Raw genomic sequence first — 13,312 nt, forward strand, 5'->3', positions numbered from 1 at the left:
AAAAACACATACACACAGTTTTGGTACTGAAAACATATATTTCACACGCACACCAAATCAAGATGAATAAATACAGATATTACTTTGACAATAATGTTCCCTTTTTTCAGTTTCTGTGTATTTTTGTTAACAAACATAATAAAAATGTTCATTGTAGTAAACAAAATAATAATTTGATCTAAATAATTTTTTTCTTGCCGATATATAAAAAACAAAATGAAAACAAATCATTATGCGATAGAGAAAAAAAATGAATATTTTCGAAGTCTGCGTAGCTGAAATATGGAAGATTCGTTATTAAAACCAAAATAACTTTTATGAAGTTTAAATTCGCTAGCCTGGGTAATCAGACTTCAAGTTCTAGAATGTGTTATTTAAGGCAGAAACAAACAAAAACTACTCGTACTCATGAAAACGAAGCAAGTTTAATTGTAATTTTAACCGTAACTTTAAGGTTACATCTGCAGTACTCCAATTTATGTCTTTCTTTCTTCAGTAAACCATACAGAAACAGGACTACGGTCTTACGTGTACAATAAAACTTATATGACTTCCAGGGTTCGAAATATAGGGAGGAAAGCTTTCTATTACCCCTCCATTTTGGGAAATACGTTAATGTTTTAGCTATAAATCATGTTTGTAAAGGTAAAACAAAGAGACTGTGAAGTACCTATCAGTAGGTTCACTATACATTCCTATCTTAATAAAAAACATTTTAGCGGCCCCACTTACCAAAAAAAAAGTAAAGTGTAATTTGAACACAAACATTTTCAGTTATTTCTATACAAAGTTGCTCATACTCTTGAGAACATTTGTTTTCGCGGGTTTATTTTCGTTTCTATTTATACACGCACGCACATATTAATTCGGCAACACAAACATTGCTTTCAGTCCTGCTTCTTCGCACGATAGGCATAATTTACACGGCTAATGGTCACCCGCTGGTACAGTGGTAAGTATACGGATTTACAACACTGCAATCAAGGATTTCATTCCCCTTGGTGGACTCAGCAGATAGCCCGAGGGGGCATGTCCCTCTTCATTTTTTTAAACTCATAATTATCCCCTCACATATCAACAGGAATCACAGGAGAAAGTTGGCCACGAACATATCAACCACCCTCTGTTTCCCTCATTTCTGGGGTTTATGCCCCCTACTCAATCACGCGTATGATGATATGCGCCCAAGTCAAATATATAAAGTTTCGTTGTTGTTGTTGTTATTAGAACTTTAACCTGATCACACTTTTCAAGAGTAATACAACTTTCCAAAATCGGAATAGGCCGAGTCTAAAAAATTCTAAGGTACAACTTCGCGCATTCTGTTTTGTGTGTCTGCATCCCGTTGTCTAGTAATTATTAAACATTTATATGTAGAACATATACATATAAATAATTTGTAGGCGCCAGATAACCACACTCTCATTTTTCGCTTTTCCGCACTCGAAACCTTGCCGTTCTCAAACGTTTGGTAGGAAGAATGGTTTAATTAACTGCAAGTGTCCTTGGTATGTGAAGAAGTTGACCCGAAAAAAATTAGTGTTTTTTTTTCCTGTTGTTTTATTCTACTTTAAAGTGATTTAGTTTAGTGTCTCTCAAAACAGGTAGGCAGCTCGAAATATATTATGGGGATGGCAGGTATAGAAAAAGTCGCGTAAAAATAAAGAATTTTCACACTCTTCTTTGTTTTTTAAATCAAAAAAACAAACCTTACTGCTGACATGCCAAACCTATAGATGGCGCTATGACTATCCGACCGGTGACTTTTGTTTTGTTTTTTAGCGTGCATATTATCAAACTATGTCTTCATCAACCTGGTACTGCAAGTCGTTTATGAAGCCCCAGAACAAACAGCTCTGCTCTACGAAATAGGGCTCCTTGCTCACTAATAGATAATTAGGTCTGACATATAATTCATGCGACTGTGTACGTATGTCTCTTTGAACATGTGACACATCATAGTTTTTAATATTCAGTGATTATTTGATAATATCAGAAGAACATGTAGGTTAAAGAAGTCTTGATACAAAATGATGAGAACCTTATTGCCCGAGCACTTTCGAAAAGGTGAACCTTTCTTCTTCAGAAGAAAAGTCCATCTTTCGAAAGTGCTCGGATTATAGTGTTTTCATCATTTTACATTTTTTTTTACATTATTTTTCTTGTATAATATTTGCATGAACGAGCGTATAGGTGGGGGACGTCGAGCAGCACAGACTCTAGAAAGGGAGCGCTGTATAAAATTTGAAATAACTCTAGTCAGTCCAAGTAGCCCAACATTCAGTTCAAATGCTCATTTACTTGACCGAGGATATTATTCTTTTCACATTTATATTGATTACCTCTAATGCTCAATAGATGGGGTTATAGTCGAAATTGAGACTGTATTAGTCGGAGAATTATTATTCCCAGAATGGCATATATATCATTCACAAATGTCAGTTATAACAACACATACAACTTTATATTGTCGACAACGCGTCTTACAATTTTATACCAGAAATAAGACTAAACTTCAAAACTTTAAAATTCTAATATTTTAAGTCGTCTAATTACAGACAAGTGAAGGAAAAAGAATGTTCCTCTCCTCTTTGTACAACTGTTCTTTTTTGTTTTTTTTTGAATTTCGCGCAAAGCTACACGAGGGCTATCTACACTAGTCGTCCCTAATTTAACAGAGTAAGACTAATGAGAAAGCAGCTAGTCATCACCACCCACCGCCAAATCTTGGGCTACTCTTTTATCAACGACAGTGGGATTGACCATCTCAACGGCTGAAAAGGCAAGCATGTTCGGTGCGACGGGGATTCCAACCTGCGACCCTCAGATTACGAGTCGAGAACCTTAACCACCTGACCATGCCAGGTCACAATTGCTCTTGAAAGTCGTTAGCTCTCTATATATACATTTTCTCTCATGTGGGGAAACTTCGGTGTTTAGAAGCACTTTAGAAAGAATTTCGTTATACTGTGAGCCGACAGAAAGAAAAGTTCCACTTTTATCTATAGACCGAATAAAACTGTTTGTTTGTTCTTAAGTATAAAACAACACATAATACTATCTGTGCTGTTCTCACAACAGGTATAGAAACTCGATTCTTGGCGCCACAAGTCTCGAGACTTTCCGCTGTCACTGAGGGTGGGGTGGAGGGACTGAATAACAGAGATCCACATCTAAAAACAGAAGTTTAAAATCGGCATAGAATTAATCCTACTTTTAGTTGAGATAAAAATATATATTTTTATTTATATATTGATAAGACAATATATAAATCGACGTCATTTATGAAATCATGGTGTTCACTTAAAAATTGAGGTGTTTCAAAGAGATAGAAATCAAGAAAATATAGTATTTTACTCATTTACAAAAATCAGACATATAAAATTATAGAGGAAAAAGGCGGAAATGATAACCTACAAAATTCGTATTAAATCTATGCAAATCTATGCAAATTTAGCGTTTCTTGAAGATGAATGTAAATTAATTTTTGTTGTAATCAACTCACACCCTAGCATTCTCAGTAGCTCTAGTAGTACTTGTAAACGAACATTATGTTTTAGGCCGCTTTTTTACCTTGTTCAAATACTATAGCAAGGCGTGGTTCCCGAAGCTCGTAAAACGTGTGTAAGCAGGTCTCCGCCTTCACTGGTGTTGGATTTTGAAGAACGTGATTGAGAGGCGGCTTATCTGCCCTGCATATCTTCACTAATTACTGATGTTAGCGCCGACTAGTGGGGGGAAAACAACACAATGAATGAAGTTGAGGCGAACGTGGGTTAGGCATGACAGGCGTGTTTTAATTACTTGTTAGAAAATGGATAGTAGGCGAGTTTCCATTGACAACGAAAACGTATCCGCAATGACAGAAATGGACTGACGATAATATTTGAAATGTGCTAAAAAAAATGGATAGAGATTCGTCAACCACAAATTGTTCCAATCAGGGATATTAATTTCCCGTGCAAAACCCAATAGTTTTTTCTCCCATGAGAAGTTAAACAACTGATATAATATGTATATAATATACAATATCAGTTTTCTGCAATCGGTACTGGATAATAGTTTGATGCAAACTGTTCAATCCATCTAAATCTCATGAAATAAACAGTTCGTACAAACCAGGAAATAAGCAAGCTAAAATGTGTAGTTAAACACAGAAGAAGGCCTATACACTAATTCTATGGGAAGCAACTAATGGAATATAAAAATACTTAGAAAGCATGTTATTTACAATACCTTAAAATATTTATCAATATAAATAACACTACAGATTTTGTGCACTAAAGCACCTGCACGTTTTAATATCTTGAACGAACAAACCTATGTTTTAATTATTATCAACACAAACGTTACTGGATTAATGGTTTTATTGGCTTTATGATTTTCAAGTTATAAAGTTCCCATCGAGACAGAACCTCTTTATACAATACATTTATAATTATAGTTTGGAGTTCTCGGTCCAGGTAAATCCATACCTTAATCCGAGATTGACCTTATGTACTCAGCTCTAAAAACGTTTTATTAACTATTGAAAATGTAGGTATTTTCTTTTTTTTTATTTAGAAACCTCTTTAAGAGGCCTCATAATCACATATATTACTCACAAGACAAGTACAACAATCAAATACACAGTTATACACAATTGAATGCACCGAATACTATCTGTAATTGCTCATATTAAAGGACACACAATAATGTAACGTTGTGAACAAGAATGAACAAGTTTACAATAAAATTTGAAGAAAGAATTGACATTATTACGAATAACATACCTGGAATAATCAAAACTAATTTTCTTTATTAACTGACCCTCATAAAATGACAACAGATTTAAATAGATATTTTTGGCTAAACAAATTTTCCTAACAGTCATAATACAATATTTAGCTAATTTAATCAAAAACATACACTGTAGGCTGTCGTCTTTTCTTAATCTTTCTAGGAAGCCTTGTACAAGAATTCGTCGTTTCTGATTTCTGGAACTGATTTTTGAATGATAAAGAAAATATTGTCGAAAACTAATATCCGTAAGGGTTGAACTATTGAACACAGGCAATATAAATGTTTTATTGTTTCAGTTTCTTTGCCACAAAATATACATAAATCAGTATTATGTTTTTGGTACGTGAACTTTCTCACCAACAACACGTACCGACGAGACTTTAATCGTATTATACATAAGATGCTACTTATAAAATCACTTTCAAAATCAACGACTGTTGTGGTGTGCACTAGATTACGTGAGTGAAGTCTAGTTATTATAAAATTTTATTTGAGCCACTTAGAAATCAGAATTAGAGTAAAATTAATGACATAACTTTATTATTTTTTACATAAATTATATGCTTATTTGTTGTTACTATTTTACTTGTATTAAATCTAATGTCATTCAGAAGAACTGACGAACCAGCAAGGTGATGTCGTGTACGTTATGCAATCAAACTACTGGGACAAATAATAATGGATCCACACACCCTCTCAATTTACATGCCAATGTTGGGGTTAGTCGATGGGTATAGTTCAACAAATGTCACAACCAGTAATTTCAAGTAAAAATAGACAGAAAAAGAAGTCCGAAAGGGCAGGCCTCAAAATTTCACTACACTGGGAACTGGTTTGTAAGAAAGTGGAGGGTCTAAGTCATCAAATTTGGAGCAACGATCTGTGGCAAAAATAAGTAAAAGAGTACATCTTGTGATAACACCAAAAGTTTCCCTTCTCATTGTTGAAATGATGACACATAATTACCCCTCTCTCGTTGTATGTTGTCCCAGAGGTTTGGGAATATAGTGGTAATGTTATTATCTACGCTGAGACAACTATAGCCTATAGGACTTGTTTAACTAAGTGACCTACAACATAAGATTCAAAATACATCTTTCTAGATATTAAAGAAGTTAAAACAATACTTCTATATGAAATGTTTTAATTTCTTAATTAATAAATTCAATCAACTTAAAGCTGAGCGATTATTAACTATAACGTTTTGTTCTTCAATTTACTTTAGTTTAAGTTTCGAGTCATACTTGCACGAGTGCAAGACTCAAAACATTTCGATAGTAATAAACGTATCGTATTATAAAGTAAAATCAATGTATGAATATATAATTTTAATCTCAGAAAAACTGTAGTGACGTATATTTTGTCTAAAATCTATAGTTACTAAGTCGTTTGATCAATTTTTATGTGACCTAATATTATTTAAACCACAAATTTTAATAAACCAATCAAATTATTTTAAATGTATGCTTTACCAGTTTTTAAGCACATAACGCCTTAGTTTTTCCAACTGCGATCCGTGAATCTCTGGGGCTTTACAATATTTTAGTCGCTAGATGACTCTAATTATAGTGTAATAGGAATAAATTGTAATTACAGTTTGATGGAAAGAAGTCTAGTAATGGGAAAAGTTTGACACGACTCAGTGCTTCAGTTAGCCATAAAAATGACTTTAAAATCGAAGTAAAGTAAGACTTTATATGTACCAAAGCTTTAAATAATATACGAGTTGAACGCATTAACCCACCTGGCCATGCCGGGTATTTAACGGATGAACTATTAAGAACTTTTCAACTTGGCATCACACTTGCCAGCGCTAGACCTAATCAATACTTCTGTCAGTGACCCAATAATAACATAAAAACTGTAAAGTGCGTTTCTCATAATACTTTATATTAACAATATTTTTTTGTTCCTTATGCCTAAAGTATTAACAGTACTTTTCTCGGCTTTATCCTCGTTAACAATACTTCTCTCAACCTTACGTTTGTTAACTTAATACTGTTCTCAGCCTAAAGTTTATCAAATTAACTCTACTTTTGTCGGCCTTACGTTTATCATATTAACAATATTTTTCTCGGCTTTACGTTTATAAAATTAAAAATAACTTTCTTAGTTTAACATTTATCAAATTAACAATACTTTTCTCAGTTAAGCCTAGCTATTTCTCACAGAAAAAAAGAGAATAAATAATATTAAGCACATGTTTACTCTAAGCATCAATATTTTATAGGCTTCATATTCTAAAATCTTACAATTAGTTTTTATTATACAAATAAGAACAAAAAAGGTATATGATATTAAGATGATAATAATGTTATATGTTAAAAAATGGTAACTAATAGTTTGGTTTGTTTTGAATTTCGCGCAAAGCTACACGAGGGTTATCTGGGCTAGCCGTCCCTAATTTTGAAGTGTAAGACTAGAGGGAAGACAGCTAGTAATCACCACTCACGGCCAGCTCTATACCAACGAATAGTAGGATTAGCCATTACATTATAACGCTCTCACGGCTGAAAGGGCGAGGGTGTTTGGTATAACGGGGATTTGTACTCACGACCCTCAAATTACGAGTTGAGTACCTTAACCACCTGGCCATGCCGGGCTGACATAGGTAACTAATGTCAATACCTGACATTTTAAAGCGATATCTGATGACAAACTGATGGCGACTTAAATTTTGACTTGTAGATGAAGATTAAATTCTACTTTTAAATAATAGTAGCTGCTTATATGAGGGTAATTACCAATATTTACTTTGGTTTTATTAGGTTAATATGTGTGTGTGTGTGTGTGTGTGTGTGTGTAAGTTACCCCAATTGGTTTGGTGTCTTTTGAATTTCAAGCAAAGCTACACGAGGGCTACCTGCGCTTGCTGTCCCTAACTTATTAGTGAAGTACTAGAGGGAAGGCAGTTAGTCATCACCACCCACCGCCAACTCTTGGGCTACTCTTTCACCAGCGAAGAGTGGAATTGACCGTAACTTCATAAGGCTCACACTGCTGACAGAGCGAATATTTTTGGTGGGACGGGAATTCGAACTCGCGACCCTAATACTCTGAACCAGTCGTCCAGGTAGTCGAAGTGATAAGTAAATGGATAAGAAAAACGTGACTTTTACCTTTTCCATATTTATTAAACAGTTGTTCCTCAGTTTCGTACATGTATCTACAAAGAGCTCAGATTCTACATTTGTAAATAGTTAGACACAATATAACAACAAAAAATTAATTGAAACGTACAAAAAGTGATTTGTTCTCAGAATTCACTTTGAGTATTTAAAAAAAAGCAGATAGAATTGTAATTACTTGCATAAAAATCACAAAAATCTAAGACATACTACAGTTTACTGCTAGTTAGGACTCGTTTAATTTGAATTTGGTTTTGCTTGCTTGTTGTTAAGCTCACGGCTGCACAATAGGATATCTGAGTTTCGCCAATCACAGGGATCAAAACCATGTTTTTTTGCGTTACAAGCCCTCAGATTTACTACTGGATTACTGTGATACATTTATATTTGAATTTTTAGATAAAGAATTATTATATTCTAATCTTATCTATAGATCATTATATTCCGAGAAGAAACTTATGTACGACATATAATTCACTAAATCTTTGACTGATAAAAAGTGTTTCTCTTATAACTCCCAGTGAAAATAATGTACTTTCTTATTTAATTTTCCACAGTTTCTGAGTATTAAAACTTGACTTTAGTTTAACATCCGCAAGTTGAATATACAAGCGATGAAAAAATAAGTTATATAAGTATATAACCCAGATGCATTTCCGCAAGGTCCACGAAAGTGTTTTGTTTCAAGAGTAAATAAAAGCAAATTTAAGAGTAACAAATATTTTTATAACTTGTTTTTGAAATTCATGTATCCTGCTGTGTTGTAGCATACAGAATGCATAATTCTTTTCGTGATTCATTGCATGTGCACGTTTTACCGGCCTCGCGACAGTACCAGTTGCAATGTTAAGCGTCCCTTAAGTGACGTCATTTTAGTGTCAAATGACTGACTGACAGACATAAAACGTATTACTTACTGTACAGTGGCGCGAAAGGATAATGCAAGTGACTCCTCCAGGAGCTCTTAGGCCTCTTTTCGGGGAAATAATAAATTGTAGCCTGAATTTAGGGAATTATGTTTTATAGTGGTTGGTAGTCAAATACATTTTCAACTATTTACACGATTCACTTTAGCGTTGAAAAAGTAATGGTATTAATAACATAGGGTTCCCATAATAAGCTAAACTGAGAAATTTATGGTTGTAATGTTCCAGTTATTAAGACTTACGACTCCTTTAACAGTTTACCATCGCTGGCTACAACCCATTAATAATTACCTACATAGAACAAAAAGCTCTTCGTATTTCTTAAAAAAAAAAAAAACTACTTAGTTATTCTTTCCACGGATGTAGGTAAAAATTCCATTTACGTCTGAAAACAGTGATCCATTTGTTTGTTTTGTTGAGTTTCATGCAAAGCTACTCTACGTATGCCCGCGCTAAACGTCCCTAATGTAGCAGAGAGGGAAGGATGCTAGTTAACAACACCCACCACCAGCTCTTGAACTACTTTTTACTAAAGAAAAATGGGATCGACCGTGAATTATAACGCCTCAAGGCTGAAAAGGTGAGTACGTTCGATGACAGAATTCGAACCCGCGAGCGCCCTAACCACCAGGCCACGTAATAGAGTGCAACTATTTACCTTTCATGTTACATACTTGATTTATAGAAGAAATTTTCGACGTTAAATAATTCATGATAACGAACGTGTCCAAAAATCACTAGCTTACAATAACTTGGTACGAATAAGCCACGTATTGGTTCTTTGTGTAAAACATTTCATACTAAATTGCTTCACGTTAAGTGAAAATATTTCGCTAATATTAGGCTTCAGTTTGAGTAAGTAACAGATAAATTCCATTTAAGTACAACGACATAATTCGTTAAAAATTTGTGGAAGTATGAAATTCGTAAATGCGTTTCTTCGCTCAGAAAATTGTTATTAAACTTGCTTTAACTAGTAAGTACCCGTACTATTTTTATGATTTTTATGTGAAATTTATTTAAATAATATTAAACATGGGAGAGTGAATTTATTATTATAATACCTTCCGACCAGCGGGAAGTACGAATTGAAAAATGGCGCTAGATATACATTTATTTTCTTCTCTAGTTAGTTTTTGTTTTTTGGATTTCGATCAAAACTACACGAATATAGTAGAACTTCATCTTTAATTATTTGATTACCTTTGAAAGATCGAATAGTGGAATTTGACCTTCACACTTCTAAAACACTCATAGCTACAGAGTGTGTAGAACGATTCTTTTGCGATAACGGGACACGAATCATGGACCTCACTCCATAGCTCGACACTGTGATTCACTGGACCTCAGATTTCGGTTGAAGAGGATCGGGATGCGGTAATACATTTTTATTTTCAGAAAAACATCAGTATTCTTATCCTGTTGTTACATATTTATAAAGTTAATGTTTAGTAAGTAGAAAGTTCACTTCTTTTTTCGAGATGGACAATAGGTGCAGAACGTTCATGTGTTTATTTATATCAGTATGATTGGTTAGTTTTGATAGTATTATATTTTCCTTTGCTGATTTATTGTTCTAGATATACTGCGCTCAACGATTTCATAGTTGTATATTAGCAAGTACTATTCATTTATAGTTTAAGACACTACTCAGGATTAACAGGTACTATCCAGTCTCGATAACAGTTTAAGGTATTACTCATGATTAACAGGTACTATTCAGTTACAGCTTAAGGTACTATAGACGATTAACCACTTTGAACAACAATAATCACCAGGAAGAGTATCCGTTGCTAATAGTGACGAGTGCCTGCTCTAGGTAACAAGCTGGTTTTGGATAATTCTACTAATATCTCGAAACAAGGGCTTTTATGGAGGAGAAAGTCAGAACCAGAGAAAAGTGTGATCTGGTTTCAACTTTCGTTCACTACAAATGTATACTTAGGATCTTAGGTGTGAATAAGAGATATCAGTTGTTATTTCATGGAGTTCCAAGGCTATCTTGCAGGCTTTAGCGGTTCGGACTTCTGTAACGAGGGGTATAACATCGAAACTCGCCATTAAGGTTTTATGATTAAGTTGATTAAGATTAGACTTGAAATTAAAAGAATCTTTGATGAATTTACATATATATTTGTCATAGAGTCTGTTTTCTCTACTAATTTCACACATTTTTATCTCCATTAATTTCACATTTTTATTTCCTTCAATAATTTCACACTTTTTACCTTCTCTACCAATTTCACACATCATGCCCTTCACTAGCTTATTGTATTCCATCTCTTCCAGTTGTTATTGAACTGTGGTCCGTAACATTACTAAAGTAATTACATTCAGTCACATATTTGTTGTTTTTCATTGTATTTTTGTCAGCAACTTTTCGTTTGCGTCGTGTCCTTTCAAGTATTCCATCTCTTTTACCAGTTTCATATAGTTTGGTTTCTACCCTAGTTTCAGACAGACAGACTTGACTACCATGGTTTTCTGCAGCTTGCATTTTTTACACTAATTTTGCGTATTCCATTTCGTTAGTTAATATTATGCGTAACGTGTTTTAAGTGTCACATGGAATATTTTGAAGCATCTCAGTCGTAGCTGAAAACTTTATAAAGGATTTTCATATGTTGGGCTTCTAAAAGATTAAACAATAACCGCCATCACTTAAAGTATATGTACCCTGTGTCGTTACTGTGTTAAGCATATAACATGTATATATATTCTTAAATCCCCTATAAAAGCTAGATGGCTATGTTCTCACAGATGAGGGTTGACTTTCACAGCTTCACCCAAGCGACTAATAGTGGAAACAATACTATAAGCAGTCAGGAACTCACACTAAGTCTCAAGGAGGCGTTTGTTTTTATTTGTTCGAAACCAAACACAAAGCTACGCAATGCTCTGCCCACCATCGGTATCGAATCCCGATCTCTAACGTTGTAAGATTGCAGACACTCCGCTGTGCCACTGGGTCTGGGGGGGGGGCTTTAAAGATAACAAGCTAAAATTCAGCCTAAATGCATATTAATTATGCATGAAGAGAAATAACATAAGTGTTGAAGTCAGTGTGAAAACTGGATCAAACTAGTGTGAAAGGTGTAAAGAAAGTAAAGTACAATTCTTATCTTCTCGGAAGGTTTCATAATTACAGCAGCAATTTGGGCCTATTGTGATGCACTGGCGGTCAAAGCTGGGAAAAATACGAGTGTGTTTAATGTGTAAAATAATCAATTTCACGACCGTATCTATTGACATTGTTTGTTTGTTTTTTTCCTCTCTCTTATCATTTTGACTCTTTTATTTTCAACTCCTAAGTCTGTTTTGAAATTTTCACCCGTTTAACTCGAATCATTGCTTCAGATCAGGAGTCAATTCAAATGGGATAAATAATAAATCTCGCGAAATTGATGAAGAAGTCGAAGGGGTGCTGATCCCCCCTGTATTGCAGAAAAAGAAAGCCTGATCCTCCTATTCCAAAACAAATGAACAAACAAACATCTTATCAGACTGGTTTTATTCAGATACAAATTGTCGTACTTAACAATATGTAACATTATTTAACTAATTGTTGTAATTATATTGTTTTACATACCTTTATAAAATTGTTCAGTCATTTGTCAGTGTTGTGTTTAATTTACCCACAAAAACACTTATGAACTGGTCTTTAAAACAATTGTGATTTTCACTGGTAAAATAAACGGTAATAAGTGAATGGGTGGGAATTGCGTTGGTATTGTACTTGTTTTGTACGTGTAGTCGTTCTTAATATTGAGGTAGTAGACCAGAGGAAAGGCAACTAGTCATCGGTACTCACCGCTAATTGTTTGACTACTTTTGTCTGATCGGGAAGTAGGATTTTATTATAACTCTTACAGTGCACTGGCAGTCTCAAAGTGCGAAACGAGGTTCACTTGAAACGGGACAGAAGACATGAATTATAGAATTTACTATACGGCCGTGTAAACTATTAAGCAATGTCCGTTTGTTGGTTAGTTGGTTATTTTACTGAGTAAAGCTACATTGGGCTGTCCGCTGTGTCCGCCGCAGAGAATCGAACCCCGGATTTTAGAGTTTTAAATCCGTAAACTTATCGCTGTTATATCCGTCTCATTGGCATTGTGAATAATACGTCGAGTGATTCTATACGTTTACATGTATTCATTCACTAAAAAAATATATTATGACTTGCAAAACATAACGTAATAAAACACAGAACCTAAATATGTTACTCGTATATGCCCAGAACTGCACTCACACGCTCAATAGAATGAACTTATTTCAGACTCTACACAATAAAAAACAGAAAAAAAAAAGCCAATTAGAGCGACACTCTTGGTGGCCCTGATCTCAGGGTCGCCATGTTGCAAGGTTTACTGACTTATGTTATCAGATTACATTGTCACTGTCACCACCGATAAGAATGTGTAAGCCAGTAACGTCGGTGCACGAAGTCACGAACAGTTTCATCTGCCTACATTC

The 13,312-nt window shown here is 34.4% G+C and overlaps 1 protein-coding gene across 1 annotated transcript in view; it reads right to left on the minus strand.

Annotated features, from left to right (window-relative positions):
- Positions 1-13,312, minus strand: part of LOC143239304 (protein Wnt-7b-like) — a 99,467-nt gene that overhangs the window by 9,084 nt on the left and 77,071 nt on the right. The window lies entirely within an intron of this gene.

This window comes from Tachypleus tridentatus, chromosome 13, assembly GCF_004210375.1.
Source record: "Tachypleus tridentatus isolate NWPU-2018 chromosome 13, ASM421037v1, whole genome shotgun sequence".
Lineage (NCBI taxonomy): Eukaryota > Metazoa > Arthropoda > Merostomata > Xiphosura > Limulidae > Tachypleus > Tachypleus tridentatus.